This window comes from Meles meles, chromosome 20 (assembly GCF_922984935.1).
Source record: "Meles meles chromosome 20, mMelMel3.1 paternal haplotype, whole genome shotgun sequence".
Classification (NCBI taxonomy): Eukaryota; Metazoa; Chordata; class Mammalia; order Carnivora; family Mustelidae; genus Meles; species Meles meles.
In genome coordinates this window covers 53,426,447-53,445,657 of record NC_060085.1, presented here as the reverse complement: position 1 = coordinate 53,445,657, position 19,211 = coordinate 53,426,447, and the positions used below count along the sequence as shown (strand labels likewise).

General features: G+C 45.9%; 1 protein-coding gene across 1 annotated transcript in view; it reads right to left on the bottom strand.

The window, feature by feature from the left end:
• The window catches only part of SLC6A11 (solute carrier family 6 member 11), a 128,633-nt gene that overhangs the window by 67,373 nt on the left and 42,049 nt on the right, over positions 1-19,211 (bottom strand). The window lies entirely within an intron of this gene.

The window sequence follows — 19,211 nt, the reverse complement described above, 5'->3', positions numbered from 1 at the left end:
GACAAAGATGCTTGAGATCAGTGCTTTCCAGTCATTTGTGGCCATACCCCACAGAAGGTAATACACAGGATGTCAAAATTCCATGCACATCGAGCTGAAACAGGATGTTTCACAAAATACTCGCTGTTCCATGTGTGATGCACTCAATGTTTTCCATCATATTTGATTTCTTATTTAAAAAGAGCTGGTCATGATGCTCTAAACGCAAGTCACAATTCACCAACGGGCCATGATCCACAGTTTTAAAAAACAAGCTCTTGATTAAAATCGAGTTTTCACGGTCAAGGATAGGATAGAAAAGTGCAGGAGAGGAGTCAGAGAGGGCACTGTCGGGGGCGAGAAAGACCCAGTGTGTGCCAGGGCTCATTTCCGCGAGGTGTGTCTGGAGGACCCAACGAACCTGGGCAGCCCTTTCAGCCCACACATTCTGTGCAAAGTAGCAAAATCCCCCCTGGGTTTTTTTTTCTATACAAGAACTGTTTACAAGGAAACAGCCACACCTAGACTCTGGGAGTTCCTGTCCTGGGGCCACACCTTCACCTGAGGTCCATGCAGGACTGGTGTCCCCTCCAGATCTCACTTTTTTCTTGGTCACGTTCTCCTCTGAAATAATTTGGTCATGTCCCCTCAGTGGGGCCTGCCTGTTCCATCTGTTTAGATCAGCAACTTGTCAACATGTGGGAGTCACAGACACTTCTGAGGATCCGAGGACAGCTACAGACTCTCAGCCCTTCCCCCAAAGGTGCACAGACACAGATATGTGTCCAGCTTTTGGACTGGTTCAGAGACTCAGAGTGCCCCAGTCAAGGACTTGTGCTCTACTACTTAGGGTCTGAATTCTTCTAGTGGAATCATTTCTCAGCCCAGGGTTTCTTTTACAGCAGTCCAGTCCTTCACTCTGTGCATTTATTCATTCCCTCACTCCTCCCCCTACTCACTCACTCACTCACATACCGAAAACACTCCTACGTTCCAAGCACTGAGTTAGATTCTGGAATACACAAATAAGAATGTGTCTTGAATGGAAGCTTCTGCTTCAAGAGGCTTCCCCACTAGGAGAAGAGACAGACAGGTAGGTAATGCATTATGTAATCAGGGGAGAAAGTAAAGGATGGAGGAGCACAGAGGAACTAATTACAGAGGCAGTCAGGAAGGGCTTCTCCAAGGAGGTGATCCAGGCATTGGCCCATAAAGGATTAGCAGAAGTTGAGGACATGGGAAATGGGGACAGAGGAAAGAAGAGAATAAAATCCTACTAAATGCCAATCATTCCACATGTGACAATAGAAATAGCCACATTTATACAGCATTTCCTCTTGGATATTTTTCCTTGCATTATTTATTTTATTTTCATATAAATTAACATCTTAGAAAAACTGAAATAGAAACACTAAATACAGAGGGCACCTGGGTGGTGCAGTTGGTTAAGCATCTGCCTTCCCACTCAGGTCATGTTCCCAGGGTCCTGGGATTAAGCTCTGTGTTGGGGCTGCCTGTTCAGTGGGGAGCCTGCTTCTCCCTCTCCCTCTGCCTGCCGCTCCTCCCCCTGTTGGTGCTCTCTCGTTTGTTCTGTCAAATAAGTAAGTTTTAAAAATCTTTTTTATTTTTTTAAAAAGATTTTATTTATTTATTTGACAGACAGAGATCACAAGGAGGCAGAGCAGCAGGCAGAGAGAGAGGAGGAAGCAGGCTCCCTGCTGAGTGGAGAACCCAATGCGGGACTGGATCCCAGGACCCTGAGATCATGACCCGAAATGAAGGCAGAGGCTTAACTCACTGAGACACCCAGGTGCCCCTAAAAATCTTTTTTTTTTTTTTAAAGATTGTATTTATTTATTTGACAGAGATCACGAGTAAGCAGAGAGGCAGACAGAGAGAGAGGAGGAAGCAGGCTCCCCGCCAAGCAGAGAGCCCGATGCGGGGCTCGATCCCAGGACCCTGAGATCATGACCTGAGCCGAAGGCAGAGGCTTTAACCCACCGAGCCGCTCAGGTGCCCCTAAAAATCTTAAAAAAACAAAAAACAAAAAAAAAAAAACCACATTAAATTCAGTATGACACACAGTATCCTTGTGTTAACTGCCCTATTATATCTCTTTGAAGAATGCTCCTATGTGCAGTGGAGGGACTGAAGGGGACAGGAACACAATGAAGCAATAACAAAACTATTACTGTTGAGAAACAGTTAACCTGTTGCATTTAACTTGTAAACTAAAAGGTAAGAGGCCATACTTTACATAAATGCAAAGGTAAGTCATTGGGTTGGTAAGTGGCACAGCAGGAAACCCAGTCATCAAGAAGAAGAAATAAGAACCTGCCGGAGGGGGTGGGGTGGGGGGGTGGGGTCACTGGGTGCTGCTTATGTCTGGAGGGCTGGATTGTTTCATCCAGACATCGTCCTTAACCTACAAGGCCAGCACCAGCCTCAGCCTGCTCACAACCCGGCTGCAGCCATTTCAGTGTCCTGCTTTCCAGACCAGCCGCTGGCTCTGCGGACATGCCACGTGATTGTTTCAAACAATCTCTTGCTGTAATATACCATGTAATCCAGAAAAGGTGAGTGTGAGTTAGATATATAAGAACAAGAGCCCATGGCTGATATTAACAGTAAAAAATTAGAGGCCAGCAATCAACAGGGTTGACGGTTCCTGCCCAGCGAGGTGAACGGTGCTGCGCTCTCTGTTTCCCTTAGCCTGGTGGGCATATTCTATCATGGATCCTCAGCGTTTCATATAAAATTGTGGATTCTCTCACTTCACAATGCACCCCCACATTCCAGCCAGCCCAGCTTGTGTCTATGAAAAGTCAGGGGGGAAGCTAAAATCTATTGCTTTTAATTGCATACTTTCCACATTTGTCTCTGTGGTATGGCAAAGATGAATTATCCAGAATGCCCAGACTCTGAATAATGATATTTCTGTCTTAACTCCCCATGCTCATAAAATCTAAGGGAAAGAATGTTAACCATGTAAAACAGAAGAACAATTGAAAATTACAGGACTTTAACCTTACCGTGTGGGACCACCTTGATGTGACTAAACTTGTTGATTATGCTCTGCCTGATCTGTTTGGATTTTTGTAAAGATTTTATTTATTTATTTGTCAGAGAGAGAGAGAGAGAGAGCAAGTACAAGTAGGGGGAGCGGCAGGTAGAGGGAGAAGCACACTCCCCACGGAGCAGGAAGCCCAACGTGGGACTTGGTCCCAGGACCCTGAGATCGTGACCTGAGCTGAAGGCAGACGCAAACTGACTTGAGACACCCAGGCATCCCTCCGTCTGGTCTGTTTTGAGTATACTGGGCCACCAGGGTGTCATTAAGGGGTCACTTATAACCTGGCCAAATGAGCCCTGACCATGCCCTTAGCAACACACATGGATGCAGACTGTTCCTCAAGGTCCAAACGGGCATGAGTTATTAAATGGCTAATGATTCTTCTGAAGTAACCCCATTGTTCAGAGCTCCAAATGCACACTCTGCCTCTACATTACACTGAGGAGAACTACACCCCTCCACTGAGATCCACGCCTTCATTTTTACAGTTTTTAAAATAAAACCATAAGGGAAAGAAAATATTCAGATGAACTGTCCAAAGACCACAGTGCAGACAATGACTTAGGCTGCCAAAATGAAACCACCGGCTGGCAGGCGTTAGCTAGAAAAAATCCCTTTGTGAGCTGAGGTTTGAGAGCTTTGAGTCAGGGAACAAAAGGTGGCTTAGGGGCATCATTATGTAATGGACACAAGTGGAGAATGGTATGAAAGTCGAAAATGCAATGCTGAGGACAGCCTGTATCTGACGCTGGTCCCAGTTCTCTGAACAGCCCCTTTAACCCTCAACTATACTAGACACCTGGACAACATCTTTGATTTTTCCTGAGAACAGTCATAGACTGTGCAAACAATACAGACCCTGTCATTAAGAAATTGCACATAAATGGCATGCACGCCGCCACATCCCTCCTGTGCTCATGGCAGACATCACCAATTGACCACAACACTCTCTGAAGTTAAGCCTGGATGTAGCTAAGCCTCAAGACCCTCCACAGTGTTCTGGGCAGCCTCCATAATCAGCTGGGAAGAAACCCGCTATCTCCTGCTCTTGCTCTAGCCTATTTTTTCACTGTTGCATTCACAGTGTCCTGCAGGCCCTTAGTCCCTGTCCGCAGAGTGGTAAGACCCAGATCTCATGCTCAGAGAAAGAACTGCTGAATGTGCATGCCTGAATGACATTCCTGGGATCATGACACCCAATGGACTGATGTGAAACATGAAAAGGAGGCGAGAGAGATGGGCTGGAAGCTTCTTTATGGATAGTTTCAGCCTTCTGGCTCTGACAGCAGGGTTGAAGCTGGGTTTCCAATGCTAAGCAGGAATTGGAAAGGCTGAGTCCACCAAGGAAGATGTCAAACTAGCCAACAGTGTGGAAATGGGCTGAGAATACTGTCTCTCAGGCTGTGCTCCAGGTGTTCAAACTGGAGCCTGCCTCCCCTCTTCCCAAAATTCAGCCAGGGGCAGCAAGTCCTGACAACTTGATCTCCAACTATATTCTGACATGATGCCCCCTCTTAAGCCCCATTACTGGGGTCTTGTGTCATCTTTCTCCTCGGTCCAGTGACAGCCCCACGCTATCCACGCTGCAGCCTGGGTTTCAAAACTGAATCCAGCATGTGTCTTCCTAATCTCCCCAGGCTCACATTCAAGGTTGTGGGATCTAGTGCAAAGGGTTGGGGTCTGAGTCAGATGACCTGTGTTGAACCTTGACTCTGCCCCAACTTGCTGTGTGACTTGATTAGCTTCCATCCTTCCCCCAACCACTCTGTCCTCTGCTGTGCCAGCTTCCTTACCCTCAGGGAGTTTGCCAGCCTCCCTCAGTCCTCCTTATCTTCTCATGCCCCCCCTTTATCTGTAACACCCAATCCTAGGTATTCAACCTGAGTATATCTGAAATCCCACAAGGCTGGGACTCCTTCAAGTCAGGGACCCTGCCTTCTAGGTGCAATATCATTGTCCTACCTGCTTTATGTGTCAGGCAGCTGAGGCCCAGAGGAGTAGAGGAAACACAGTAGCCCCCAACCCTTACCCACAGAAGATATGTTCCAAGACCCCCACAGGATCCCTGAAACCACAGGTAATAGAGAATGCTACATATGTTTTTTTTCCTGTATGTCCATACCTGTAACAAAGTTTAATTTATAAATTAGGCAAAGTAAAGTGAAAAACAATAACTGAGAATAAACTAGAATAATTATAACAATATACTGCAATAAAAGTTACATGAATGTGGGGGCGCCTGGGTGGCTCAGTGGGTTAAAGCCTCTGCCTTTCGCTCAGGTCATGATCCCAGGGTCCTGGGATCGAGCCCCACATCGGGCTCTCTGCTTGGCGGGGAGCCTGCTTCCTCCTCCTCTCTCTCTCTGCCTGCCTCTCTCCCTACTTGTGATCTCTATCTGTCAAATAAATAAATAAAATCTTTAAAAAAAAAAAAAAAGGTTACATGAATGTGGTCTCTCTCTTCCAAATATCCCACTGTACTATACTGGTCCTTGAGTGATGCTGGCATGATAAAATGCCCATGTGATGAGAAGTGAGAGGAATGGCACAGGCACTGTGACACAGCGTTAGGCTACTACCAGTCTTCTGACATCAGAAGGATGACCACTGCTTCCAGCGAGGAACTGAAATGGGAAAAACTGAAACCATGAATCGGGGCGGGGGGTGGATACTGTACCTCAGTCTCACCTCAGGACCCATCCTCTTAGCCTGGAAGCCATGCCATCTGCCCACCATTGTTGAAGGATTAAAGTACCACGTCCTCCCCAACTCCCAACCCCACCCGCGTCCCCATCACTCTGGCACCCTCTGAGCACCTCCAGCAGCTCTCCAGCAGCTGTTTATTGCCTTGTAAGCTTCAGATTTCTAAATCATAACCTCCTTGAGGTAAGGGAGCTTTGTCTTTTACTTTCCCTGCTGTATCGACAGTGTCCAGGACAGTATAAGGTACATAAAACATGCTCAATTGATATTTGGTGGAAGGATAAACAAATCAGCAGGCTGAGATCCTGGATCCTGAGGTTAGGCTGCAGGGCCTCACGACACCACTGCGTGCTCTGTCCATATGAAATGCTAGGTCCATAAAATGGGATTCAGAAAATTGAATCTGATTTTTAAAAAAAGATGTATTTATTTATTTGAGAGAGAGCACACACATGCAGAGGGACAGGGAGAGAGAGCAAGAGAGCAGGGTTTCTAAATAGGGAAGTAAGAGATTTGGCTTCAAAAGACAGATCAGTCCAGATACAGAGGGCAAGAAAGTTCAGATACAAGGTAATCCGCAGCTACATTCATCACTTTGAAGAGGCCTGAGGCTACAGGAGTCTCTGGATGAGCCAAGCAGGCCTCAGGAATTATGGTAAATTATGCAGTGTTTGGTGACAGACACAATAAGTCACTGAGAAGGTACGATAAAGGCTGGCTGCTTCCTGGCTGCTTCCGGCTGCTGCCAGCGATGGCTCTGACCCAGAGAGGTGGGTGTGGAAGAAGGAGGGTCTAATCTGTCAGACCTCTGAGGCCCCTGAAATGAGGTTCCTGCCCCCAAGCACATGCCTTGGTTGAGGAAGAGTTTTTTTTACTATTGTTTAACTTCCTTTCAGCAGGTCAAGTCCTCCTGAATATAAAGGTTAGCACAACTGGTGGTAATTATACTGTATCCTGCTTAATTGACTCTAATTGCTCATTTGCATTCCAATACTGGAATTGTGGGGCATTTCCCCCTACTTCCAGGACACAGCTATTTATTTCATAGCAGGGAGATTGTCTGGTCATTGGGAACATGACAAAGGTTGCAGAAAGGCTGCCCCTCCCTAAGTTTTCCAGGATAATGGGGTAAATTCGAAAATTGAGCCTTGTTCAAAAGGCTTTGGGAAAGCAGGGTGGTGTGGGGGCAAGGACACAGAACCAGAGGGTCAGAAGATCCAAATAATAAGAGGCTAGGACAAGTTCCATACCCTTTCTGGGCTGGCATTTTACCATCTACAAGAGGCAGGGGTGAACTAATCCAAGAGTCAATCACTTCTTGTACCATTTTCCCAATTCTTCTTCTTTTTTTTTTTTTTTTTTTTGCCATATGCATGTATTCCTTTGTACCGTTTACTTAATATTTTCTAGAATTCAATATTCTCTCTTATGTTCAATAAATATATTAATGGAAAACTGAATTACCACCATAAACAGAAAACCATGATTTCTAACCACAAATATAGAAGGTAAGTGCAAAAATAAATACAATGAGAATAAAATGTGATTAAATTATAGCCAAAGGCTCTGAGTCTGACCTGTGTTTTCCATTTGTTCAAAAGAAAGAGTGGCAAGTATTAGGGAGGTGCTAAAAGATAAAACAGCTAACTGTACCTTTTGCCTTAAGCAATATGAAAAAGGACTATTATCTCATTATATAATTGAATGTTCTTTGATACAGTTTCACGAGTCACTAAAATCATCCTGTGGGGGGCGCCTGGGTGGCTCAGTGGGTTAAGCCGCTGCCTTCGGCTCAGGTCATGATCTCAGGGTCCTGGGATCGAGCCCCGCATCGGGCTCTCTGCTCAGCAAAAGGCCTGCTTCCTCCTCTCTCTCTCTGCCTGCCTCTCTGCCTACTTGTGATCTCTCTCTGTGTGTCAGATAAATAAATAAAAAATCTTAAAAAAAAAAAAAATCATCCTGTGGACTTCCAATAGAAAGAACATCTCCCAAACCTGTGGAAAGGATCAGATGGATGATTGCTGGGGTCCTTCCCAGCAAACACAGTGTTTTCTGGAACAGTTAGTTCATGGTTAACCACAGTCCTTGCAAAGGACCAGGATTCCTTAGAGCTATCCAAGGTCCTGACACGAATTTAGGCTGAACCTTCTGAGCGCCAGCTACCCGGGGCCTTGGAAGAGGCTGCTGTTAACTGCGCACCACTGGGTGCCAGAGATGTGTCATACAGTACCCTATCTGATATCCATGCCATTTAAACCGGTTCTATCCCCGTTCTGCAGACAAAGACAAACAAAAACACTTAAAGATTACAGAAAGAAGTGGCTTGCACCAGGTCACAGAACTGCAAGAGATCAGAAGTCAGCTCTCTCCAACGCACGTGCCTTGCTCCATGCCACAAACCTGACCAGACGTGTCTTCCTGTTTTCAACTCCTCCTTCTTCGTCTGTCTGTCCTTCACTTCAAAGATCCAAACAAACAAATATCTGGCTTGCTTTACTTTTTTGGCAGCAACTCATCGTAGCCCACTACCCTGGCGTGGGAAATACTGTATTAGTCCAGTCGTCCCCAACTTCCCCTCTGGCTGGGCTTGCCTCCGTATGTGGGGTACATATGTCCATTACATATGGCTGGAAAGCACAGTAATAAACATCAACCCTTAGAGAATCAGTGTTTTGAATATCAACATAACTTCTGAGAGAAAACTACCTGAATTCCTAGGTAGAAACACCAGAGCAGACACCAAATAGCCTGGTATAACCTCCCATAAGATGTTACTGATCTCTGGGAACAAGGTGCTAAGAGAATGTGAAGCCAAAGAAGGGATGTCACCATGGGCATAACTGGCCTCTTCACCCTTTTTTAGAGTAATTATTCTTCAGACCATTCTAACATAAATAGAAAACGAAGAAAACATTCTGTTTTAAGCAACCAAATTTTAAATTGGTGGAAGGAGTCATGTCTTCACAAGAAAATAGTGAAAAGATTCACTATTATAGGACATAATGGTATTTCAGCAATGCAGAAATATTTCCATGAGAAGCTGAGGTTACAGTTTTTATGCAACGATAAATGGTTTATCATTATCTATGAAAGTTAGCCTAGGTGTGTATAAAATAATATATACCAAAACACCGGCCAGCCTTGGAATCCATGCTTCAGGGCATATCTGGGATCGAGAAGGAGGAGAGGGACAGGATTAGGACTGGCAGCAGCATGCAGGGTGGGAGGACCTGGCTCTTGTCCCTATTCTACCACAGTGCCAGAGACCATAAGCTTCATTTCAAGGCTTTCCCCTTTTCTGTGGTAACAAAACTCCTAATTTTGACTGGATCCATGGTTGCCTAGAATAAAGACAACATTTCCCAGATTCCCTTGCAGCTAGGCTACGTGACTACATTATGGCCGATCAGATACACATGAAGGTGTCATATACAACTTCCAGGTTGTGTCCTTAAAGGGAAGGGCTGTATTCTATCTTTCCCTTCTTGTCCTTCCCACAGGCTGAAATGAAGACCAAGTAGTGAGCCATCTTCAACCTTGGAAATGAAGGCAACACCCAAAGGAAGACAGAGCAATGGAACAGAAATAGTCTGGGTCCCTGACAGCAGGCCAGTCACACCTGGGCTGTTATGGGAGAAATAAACTGTCTTGTTTCCACTACTGTTCTTTGAGGTCTCCACTGTAAAATGTCAAACATGTAACTGAAATATCTAACCACCGATTGCCTCTGTGATCTTGGATAGGTCCCATTACTGCTCTAAGTCTGCATCATTTTTCTTAAATGAAGGTACTAGCCCAAATGATCCACACTACACCTTCCTGCTCAGAATGAGAAGATTCCAAGGATGACCTGAGGAGCCTGAAGGTAGACTCTTCCGAGCGAACATCCTTCCACATCTGGAATCAACCAGGAATGTAACAAATATAGTCAGCAAGTCTTCAGAAAGACCCAGTTAGTAACATTAAAAGAGCGGTCAGAACAGACCTGTCAAAGAGATCACCATTTCTGATAAGCCACTGTTTCAACCTTCTCTGCCACAGTTTAGAATGAACTTGACAGGGTGAGTAGCCAGATTCGGTGTGAACCCCATCATCAAATACAAAGGTTCATATATGGGTTAGAAGGTCTCTGAGGTCTTCCTGAGCCTCCATCCTCTCCATGTGTGAAATGACGATAATGCCTACTTCAAAAGTTGATGTGAGAATTTGAGATCACCATGCAAAGCACCCGACACACAGACGCTGCTCAGTAACTGGAAGGATTGTGATTGTTTTTGCTGGCCATGACTGGTTCAGTAAGCACTGGCCCTCCAGCTCAGTGACTGAGTAGCCTTGGCCAGCAGAGAACAACATAAATGGGGGGAGGCAGGTGGTTCAAGAATATAAACAGAGAGTCTGGAGTCACCCCTGTCTCAGCTGTAACAGGAGACTAGAGAGTGGCTCCTGAAAATCCTTATCGGGTCCTCTCACTATCAATGGGAATGAATAGCAATGTGGTGGCAACAGAAGGCTGGTATAAAGAGGTGGTAAAAAAAAAAAAAAAAAAAAGAAAGAAAGAAAGAAAAACATCAGGACTTGGGCGCCTGGGTGGCTCAGTGGGTTAAAACCTCTGCCTTCGGCTCAGGTCATGGTCTCAGGGTTCTGGGATCGAGCCCCGCATTGGACTCTCTGCTCAGCAGGGAGCCTGTTTCCTCCTCTTTCTCTCTGCCTACTTGTGATCTCTGTCTCTGTCAAATAAATAAATAAAATCTTTAAAAAAGAAAAGAAAAGAAAAAACATCAGGACAGAAGGGAAGTGTACCCAGCCATTCCGAGGAGGCGCGGCAGCCAGACTCTGGAATGAAGGCTAGAAGGTAGTAGGAGTAAGCCAAAGTGAGCATTATGGGCAAGAATCCTCTGGAGTCCTGACAGCAGCCAATAGCTGAGGCAGTTGAAAGGGCCAGGCTGCAGACAATACTTAGATGAAATGGAAGGAATTATGCCAGGATAAAACCCCATAAGACCAAGTTCCAAATTAAGAGAAGAGAAGGGACTCAAAGACAGCAATAAAGGGAAGTTTGGGCCCCAGCCATGTCATCACAGGGATGAAGTCTGCCCTGTGAAATGGGAGAGATTTCAGAAAAAGACTTTCAGGAGAAGTCAAGGACAATAAGCATTGCCAACCTACATGAGGCTCCAAGAACCCAGTGAGGAAGGAGCTTGGGGGCTCCCCATTGAGGGGTATATGCTTGTTGGGGGATCAGGTACAGCTTATGGGAGGAAACTTGCTGAGACTTTTCAGATTCTGACCCCAAAATGCCAATGCCAGCCCTGACTGATTATGAAAGAAAGATCAGATCAACAAGGCATCTTCAAGGGTTGGCACGTTGTGGGCAAGGCACCAAACATCTTAGGAATGGTGTTACTCTTTCTTCTTGCTGATAGTTAGGACCATAAAGATCATCTACACCCATGGACTGTTACAACTTGGAGACCCCATGGCTTTATTATTTACCAATCATGCGGGCTGAAGCAGAGAGCTTAAGAGGGAAAAGTGCTTTATTTAGGAAAAATGGAAGATCAGAGGTCCCTAGTGATGATGGGACTAACACTGTTGGTTCTATATGTGTTCTTCTTATGTTATCCAGCGCTATACGGTAGAAACTATTATCATTCCCCTTTCATAGAAGTAGAAACTGAGGCACCCAGAAGACAAGTATTTGGCCCATGGTCACACCATTAGAAAAAGGCAGAATTCATGGTGTGCTGTGGTGGCTCAGTCATTAAGCATCTGCCTTCGGCTCTGGTCATGATCCCAGGGTCCTGGGATCAAGCCCTGCATCGGGCTCCCTGCTCATAGGGAAGCCTGCTTCTCCCCTCACACTCTCCCTGCTTGTGTTCCCTCTCTCACTGTCTCTGTCAAATAAATAATTTTTTTTAAATCTTTAAAAAGAAAAGAAAAAGTCAGGATTCAGGCTCAGATCTGTAGGACTCCAAAGCCAGCATTCAAACACTACACGGACCCAAGAGGAATTCAAGTGTCCCTGTAATCCAACCAGCTTCATCTCACACATGTCCCTGTGTTCCCCAAAGCAACCCCGTACTTGCATGCATGTAAGCCTTTGCTTTTGTTATTCCCTTCACGTGCAAGGTCCATTTTCCCTTTTCTAATTAACAAAATCTTGCCAACCTTCAAGACTGGTCAATTACTATGTTTTCCATGAATCAGCATTAGGCTACAGGATGAAATGCTTCTCCTGTAGCCTACAGCACACTGGGCAGTCCAGCATACAGATAGGGGCATCAGTCTTGACCACAGAATAACCAAGTTCAAATCCAGCCTCCAGTACTTTCTATGTGCATGATTGACTTTTGGCAAGTTATCGTCTTTCTAAGCCTTGATATTTCCTTCTATAAAATGGGGATAATAATATAGCCAATTAACTCAATCCTTTTGAACCTTGGATTCTTAAATCTATGGAATATGGATAACAGCCCCTACCTGTTATGGTGAGGGGTGAGGATTAAATGAGCCAATGTTTACACATCACCAGACATGGAGACTTGACACGTCAGCCTGTAGCAAACTGCCTTCCATACTTCTTTCACTTAGCTCTTATTTCATTCTACCTTCTCATACACCAGCCTCTCTTCTAGAGTGGGATCTACTGAAGGGCAAGGGCCTTATTCATCTTGGCCCATCCTGAATGCTGCTCACAAAGGCCTACAAAGACTGTAAATAGTTGATGAATAAACACATTCTGACCTCAATAACCCAGTAAGAACACAACGGAACAAAACAGGGTATAATTCCATGTGGCCCACTGGGCCTTAAGTGTAAACAGTTTTCACTACAAGCCTCCCCATCTGAGAATAAAGAACTTTCTAATTCAATTCACCAGCCATTCATTTAGCCCACTGTGGGCCAGGGCCTGTGCTGGTTTTGGAAGGCATGCTGATAAATGAATCAGGCCTCTGCCTGCAAGGACAGAAGAGCCGGCCCCGGACACAGACAGCCATAATAGCAGACCATTCAGTGGCAGCAGTGGGAGCTCAGGGACAGAGTGATCAGGGAGCAGGCAGCTCAGGTGCCAATGATGCGTCTAGAGAGCTCCTCATGGGCCTGCACTTTGAAGGGGGACAGATTGTCCCTATTGCTCCAAAGAGTCCTGCTCTAGAATGTGCTGTGGAAATGCATTCCTCAGAGCAAGAAGGGTCAGGACACGGAGCATGTGGGGTGCTTCAGCCTGGGACCAGCACTCCCAGGGAAAGAGATAAGCTTTGCCTGGGAGTAGAGATGGAGGCCTAGAGGGGCAAGATACTTAAACAGCAACCATGCTCATTAAGACAGCCGAGCCCAATTCAAATTCCTGTCCACAGTATATCTAAAAATCACTGGATGGGGGATTCTAGTGTTTAAGCCTATTTCATGGTGAATTAAGATTAACTAGAGAGGCAATGCTATTGATTTTTACATAGCTCCACCATGAAGACCACAAAAATGAAAACAAATCCCCAAACAAGCTCAAGTGACATAAATATTCCATGCAGTGCCCAGCCAAGCCTACACCAGCACTAGGAACTATTATTCAGTGCCTGGAAAACACACTTGGTACCTTGGCTAATAATGATTTAAACCCCATCCATCTCTCTTAGACTAGAAAGCTGGCATCGCCACGGAGATCAAAAGCACCATTAAGGCACACCATTAAATCCCAGGCAGGGCTTTACCAGTGTAGGGAGGCTGTCGGCTAAGAAGTACCACCCCGCATCCTCTTATGCGAGTCTTCAACACGCTTGCTCATGGCGATGGAGGAGTGGAGGGGAGAGAGCCGACATGCAGGGGCTGTGTCTGCAGCCAGACAGCGTGCTGTCTGCATCCCGCAATCACCGCCTGCTCTCTGAGACCGACTGCCTCCCATCCAGCCCACAGGCCAATCACGCGTTCTCCTGGGTCTTCTTCAGGAGTCCTGAGCAACAGGGGTCCCTCCTAGACCACTGTGCTGGTTGCAACACACTCCTTCCAAAACAGCTTCATGTCTTGAAAGAAGAATCTACACTTGCCTCTGCCGATGGAGACCCACATTCTGCCTCCCACCTCTCCAGTCAGCAGCCACCCCAGAGGACACTGGACACACCTACGAAGCCAAACGCAGTAATTTCTTAGCATTGTCCAGTTTTGCAGCTTTAACTTTCCCTCATTGGTTGATGCCTCTGGTGGTCTGCTTCTTTTCCTCATGATTGTTTTAGTCTCTTTCACAGGCTCATCTCTTCACTCATTCTTTCCAGCAATTAATTAACTGATCGGCCAACTTTGATGAGCCTCTGTCCTGTGCCAGACACTGTAGGAGGCAGAGGATGCCAACACAGATCAAGGGTAAGCCCCGCCCTCTGTTTCATGAAGCTGCTTCCCAAAATCTGGCCTCACCCTACCTCTATTCACTCTCTACCCACTCTCCTGCCTTTTCTTACCTACTCCTACAGTTTTAGGAGTCACCGATGTCCTGATGGCCTATCAGTCTCCCTCACCGGCCCAGCTGAATCTCAAGTTGAAGACTGAGGCGTTCAACTATCTATGTGTATATCCAATTGGATTTCCTACCTCTAGTTCCACAGGCTCAAAACCAACCCCATGACTTTCTCCCCCAAAAAGGTCCCTCTTATGTGTACCTTTTTTGGATAACAGCATCACGCTTACTCTGTCCTCCACTCTTCACAAATAGAGAAATTCACAGCTGGACTCCACTGTCCCACAGCCCCCTAACTGCACCGAGGCTGGACGTGCTCTCATGGCATGTGGCTAGCTAGAGTGGGCTCTCCCCCCACCCTCCCCCAAGGCCTCACCACCCTGGCTTTTCACTACTTTCCCGAGAACTCTGTTTCCTTTTCAGGTTCCTCTGCCTTTCAGCCTCCCCCAAACCCTTATCTTGACCCCTCCATTCTTCTCTTGAATTCTCACCCTGGTAGCCCACCTGTTCCTGGGGATTCAATTCCATCCATTCCAAGATGCATGCCTTTAGCACTGTTCACCTTATTATCTCTGAAATCAGGACGCTCCCTACCCCCGCTCTAGGTGGTAGCTGCATCATAGTTGCTGCTCCAGAGTATAAGGGACCTAGGTCAGAGCTGTTCCTATTACTGTCACTTTAGTTGAGTGGCTTTGTTGGTTAAAATATTTTAAAATTAAATTAACTTAAATCAATTGCTGCTTGATGTTTAAACTGTCTTTTTAAAAGATTATACCATGTTTCTGCAGAAAGGCACAGAAAAGGGGGGTGAAAGTTGATACTGAAAAGCAAATATAAATCACTAGAAAAGCAATCACAATCTCATATTTTCCTGCAAAGAGAAAACTAAACACAGTTGACTCTTGAACAACACAGATTTGAACTGTTCAGGTCCACTTACACGTGGATTTTTAAAAATATAAATACAGGGTAGGGCTATATATGTACCTTTCTCTTATGATTTTCTTCATTGTTTTTTCTGGCTTATTTTATATAGGAATACATGTATGTAATACATGTAACATACAAAATATGTGTAAGTCAACTGCTTATTTTATCAATAAGGCTGCTGGTCAACAGCAAGCTATTAGCAGTTAAGTGTTCTGGGGGGGTTCAAAAGTTATACATAGATTTTTTTTTAAATATTTTATTTATTTGACAGAGAGAAATCACAACTAGGCAGAAAGGCAGGCAGAGAGAGAGGAGGAAGCAGGCTCCCCGCGGAGCAGAGAGCCCGATGCGGGGCTTGATCCCAGGACCCTGAGATCATGACCTGAGCCAAAGGCAGAGGCTTTAACCCACTGAGCCACCCAGGCGCCCCTTTACATAGATTTTTGACTGTGCAGAGGGTTAGCACCCCATGACGCCCAAGAGCCAAGTATATTTTAGGGATCTAAGAAAATGCCTCCCAGTAGATGAAGCTGTATTACATTGTTACTGCGGTACATGCAGACTGATAGCTGGTAAGCCTCACACAATACACCTGCAGACAGGAGAATCTGCCAAAGAAACTTCAAAGCGGTGGTGTGTATGCGAGTCTCCTGTGTTAATTCACGTGTCACATAGGACGTTCAGGAGAGGCAGAGCAGACGAACTGGAAGTATTTCTGCTTCTGGCAAACATCCTTCTTCAGTGGTAGTATTAGGTACTGGCATATAAAATAGTGGTGTAACTTAGATCAGATGAGATTTGGAATATCAGAACTTTCTCATCATTTTGGGGACAAAAGCCCCTTCAAAAACCAGAAGATAGCTAGGAATCATCACCCTAGAAGAGTGTGTCCCATACTTTTTTGCAATTCCAAAAGGTTCGGGGGCTCCCTGAAGCTTCAGTGGATCCCAGGTAAAGAAACCTTGAGATATATGCTGACCCCTCACTGCACACCCCTCCCTCCTGGGATTTAGACTTCCCAGTCCATGGTGCAGACAACCTCTACTTGCGGTGCCACCGGCATCACAGACATGACGGCGATCTCCCTCAGCTCCAGCTACGCCTCGTCCTCCTGCCACGTCCCCCACCTCAGCCAGCAGTGGCACTGGGCACCATGCACTTGAGCCAGGAAACTGAGTTTCCTTGTAGACGTCTCTGCCCCCTTCCCCCTCTACATTCAGTCCCGAGGAGTGGGGGCTGATGCTCACTCTTGTTCTCAAACCCGTCCTCTTCTCTCCACCGCAAGGCTGCCATCACGTCCCGCTGAACCACCACGGTGGGATCCAGCCTCGGCTCCCATCTACCCATTCTCCATGCCACAGTCACAGGGGCCTTTTTATAAGAAACCCTGGTCATATCTCTGCTTTTAGCCTTTCAGTTTCTCATCTTTCTGACTTTCATCAGTCATCTTCTGATGACCTCTTTCATCTTCTGACAAGGCTCGCCTACAAACCCTTCCTGAGCTGGTCCCTGCCTGTCAATCCAGACTGCCCCTCTCCGTTCCCTCTCAAGGAACTTGAGAGTTCGGCCATGTGAACTTCTTTCTATTACAATCCTGAGCCATGTTCCGTCTCTCTCTCTCTCTCTGGACCATCCCATGTGTTACACGTGGACTGCATCTTAGACATTTGCCTCTGTGTCTCCGAGAATTACCAGTGCCTGTAATCCAGTAGATGTTTAATAAATGCACGCTGAATTCATCTTACAACACATGGTTCCATATAACATTAATGTAGTATTAAATGCCATGGTGAGGCAGACAAACGAAGTGGGTTCCAGTTCCAGCTCTGTGATCATGAGCAGGTGACAGCACCTGTCTAACCCTCAAAGTGCACACCCAAAAGCGGGAATGAAAATACCTACTTGACAGATTGTTGCAAAGATTAAACAACATAATGGAAGTTGGTGGCTGCCACAAGAATAGTACTGGTGTCTAAGGGGTAACCTGGAGACTTATGGGCCATTTGAGGTCATCATGAAGATTAAGATACAGAGATTAAGGGGCGCCTGGGTGGCTCAGTGGGTTAAGCCGCTGCCTTCAGCTCAGGTCATGATCTCGGGGTCCTGGGATCGAGTCCCACATCGGGCTCTCTGCTCAGCGGAGAGCCTGCTTCCCTTCCTCTCTCTCTGCCTGCCTCTTTTGTGATTTCTCTCTGTCAAATAAATAAATCTTTAAAAAAAAAAAAAAGATAGAGATTAAGATACAAAGATTAATAACCAAGGGGTAAGAAAGCTGGCAATCCTGCAATGCATGGGACAATCCCCACATAACAAGAACTGCTCTGTTTCTCATGATTTCCAAATGCACCACTGGACATTCATGTGTGGGTGTATGGGGGGAGTTGTTTATAATTATTAAGCCTAGAAGCTAACTGCTTTACAAATAACTTCAAAGTATATTTTACTTCATTTTAATATAAACTGAATTTTACAGGGGCACCTGGGTGGCACAGTTAGTTAACAATCTGACTCTTGATTTCAGTTCAGGTCATGATCTCAGGGTCCTGGGACTGAGCCCCACATCAGACTCCATACACAGCAGGGAGTCTGCTTGAGGATTCTCTCTCTCTCTCTCTCTCTCCCCTCACTCTAGTGCTCTCCCTGCCCACATGCTCTGCCTTCTCTCTCTAAAAAAATAAATAAATCTTAAAAAAAAATAAACAATAAACTGGATTTTCCAGAAATGCAATCCCCATGTAAACTGAGGGTAGACTGTACTCTTCCCTTATCGTGTGTTAATATTATTCATGTTGTAGAAAATCCTATCACTAACGACGAGGCCACAGATGGAGCCCCAGTGGTGGTCAGTGCAACCCCCTTCCATCAGTCCACATCTGTAGCTGTTGCATTCATGCTGATTCCCTAATGGACGTGGTTAGCTCTTATTTCAAGATGCCAACGACAGAGGAAAACATATTGGTAACATCCTATGGCAACTTGGCTCTCTTGCCTTCTATCAGATGAATCCACGCCAGGTTGTTGCCAGCACCAGATGATACTATCACCTTTGTGGTGTGCCTGAGCATTTACATACCGAAACACATGTTGTTTTATGCATTGCTTCCTTTTTGCTTTCCCTTTAAAATGTGGCTGGGCGATTATATTAGCTTTCTTGAACTTATCTGTGTAGGTAGATTATGAATTGCATTTCAGGGTGGGAAAGGCAGTACTGCACATCTTCTTCATACCCAAGGGTTGCAGGGTCTGTGAGAGGCTGAAGCAGCACAGGTGGGAGGTGGGTTGTAAAGGTCTCAGACACAGCCTGGAGTGAGCCCTTGCCTCCTGGTGTTGATACTACTACTGGCAAGATATTAGGTGGATCCTGACTGTGACACAACAGTCTCGTGATTCAGGATAAAGATCACGTTTGGTTTCTGCAGAGTGAATTATCTTCTGCTTCAGTGTTCTCACTGGTGGGCTCTAGTTCATTACACAGGGGGGGTTGTCAGACGGGAAGGAAGACAGCGGATGCCACTACAAAGCACACAGTGTGAGGCCTCTAGGTGCCCCCTCCACTTTCCCAAAATATACCCCTGCTCAAAGACCCTCAGTGGAGCTCCATGGCCCATGTGACCTCAGTCTGGCACTTGTGCTCCCCTCCCTTGAAATCTGGCCTTCCCTATGGCCTCCCAATTTCCACAGTCACCCTTGACTCTCCCTTTCCTTACCCCTCCTCCATGGAAGGCGCCCCTCAGCCCTCCACCTGCCTGTCCTTCAAAGTGAAGCTTACGTCCTACCTCTTCCAAGAGGCCTTTCCAGATCACTCTGGGCCACAGGAGCTTCCTTATCCAAGCTCTGTAGTAGCAGGACAGTACCATTATTGGGACAGCTAATCTATACTACAAAGTCGTGTTAATTATCAAGTCAGGGAATCCAATCTTCCTTCTCCACTAGACCGAGAACCTTTTTAAGTTAGAGAATAGGTTTATAAAAATCACAAGCAATTAAATAAAAACAACAGTAATTTGGATGTGTCCGGTGTGACAAGTGCCAGGAAAATATTTGCATGCCTCACCCCACTTAAGCCCTATAGTGACCCAC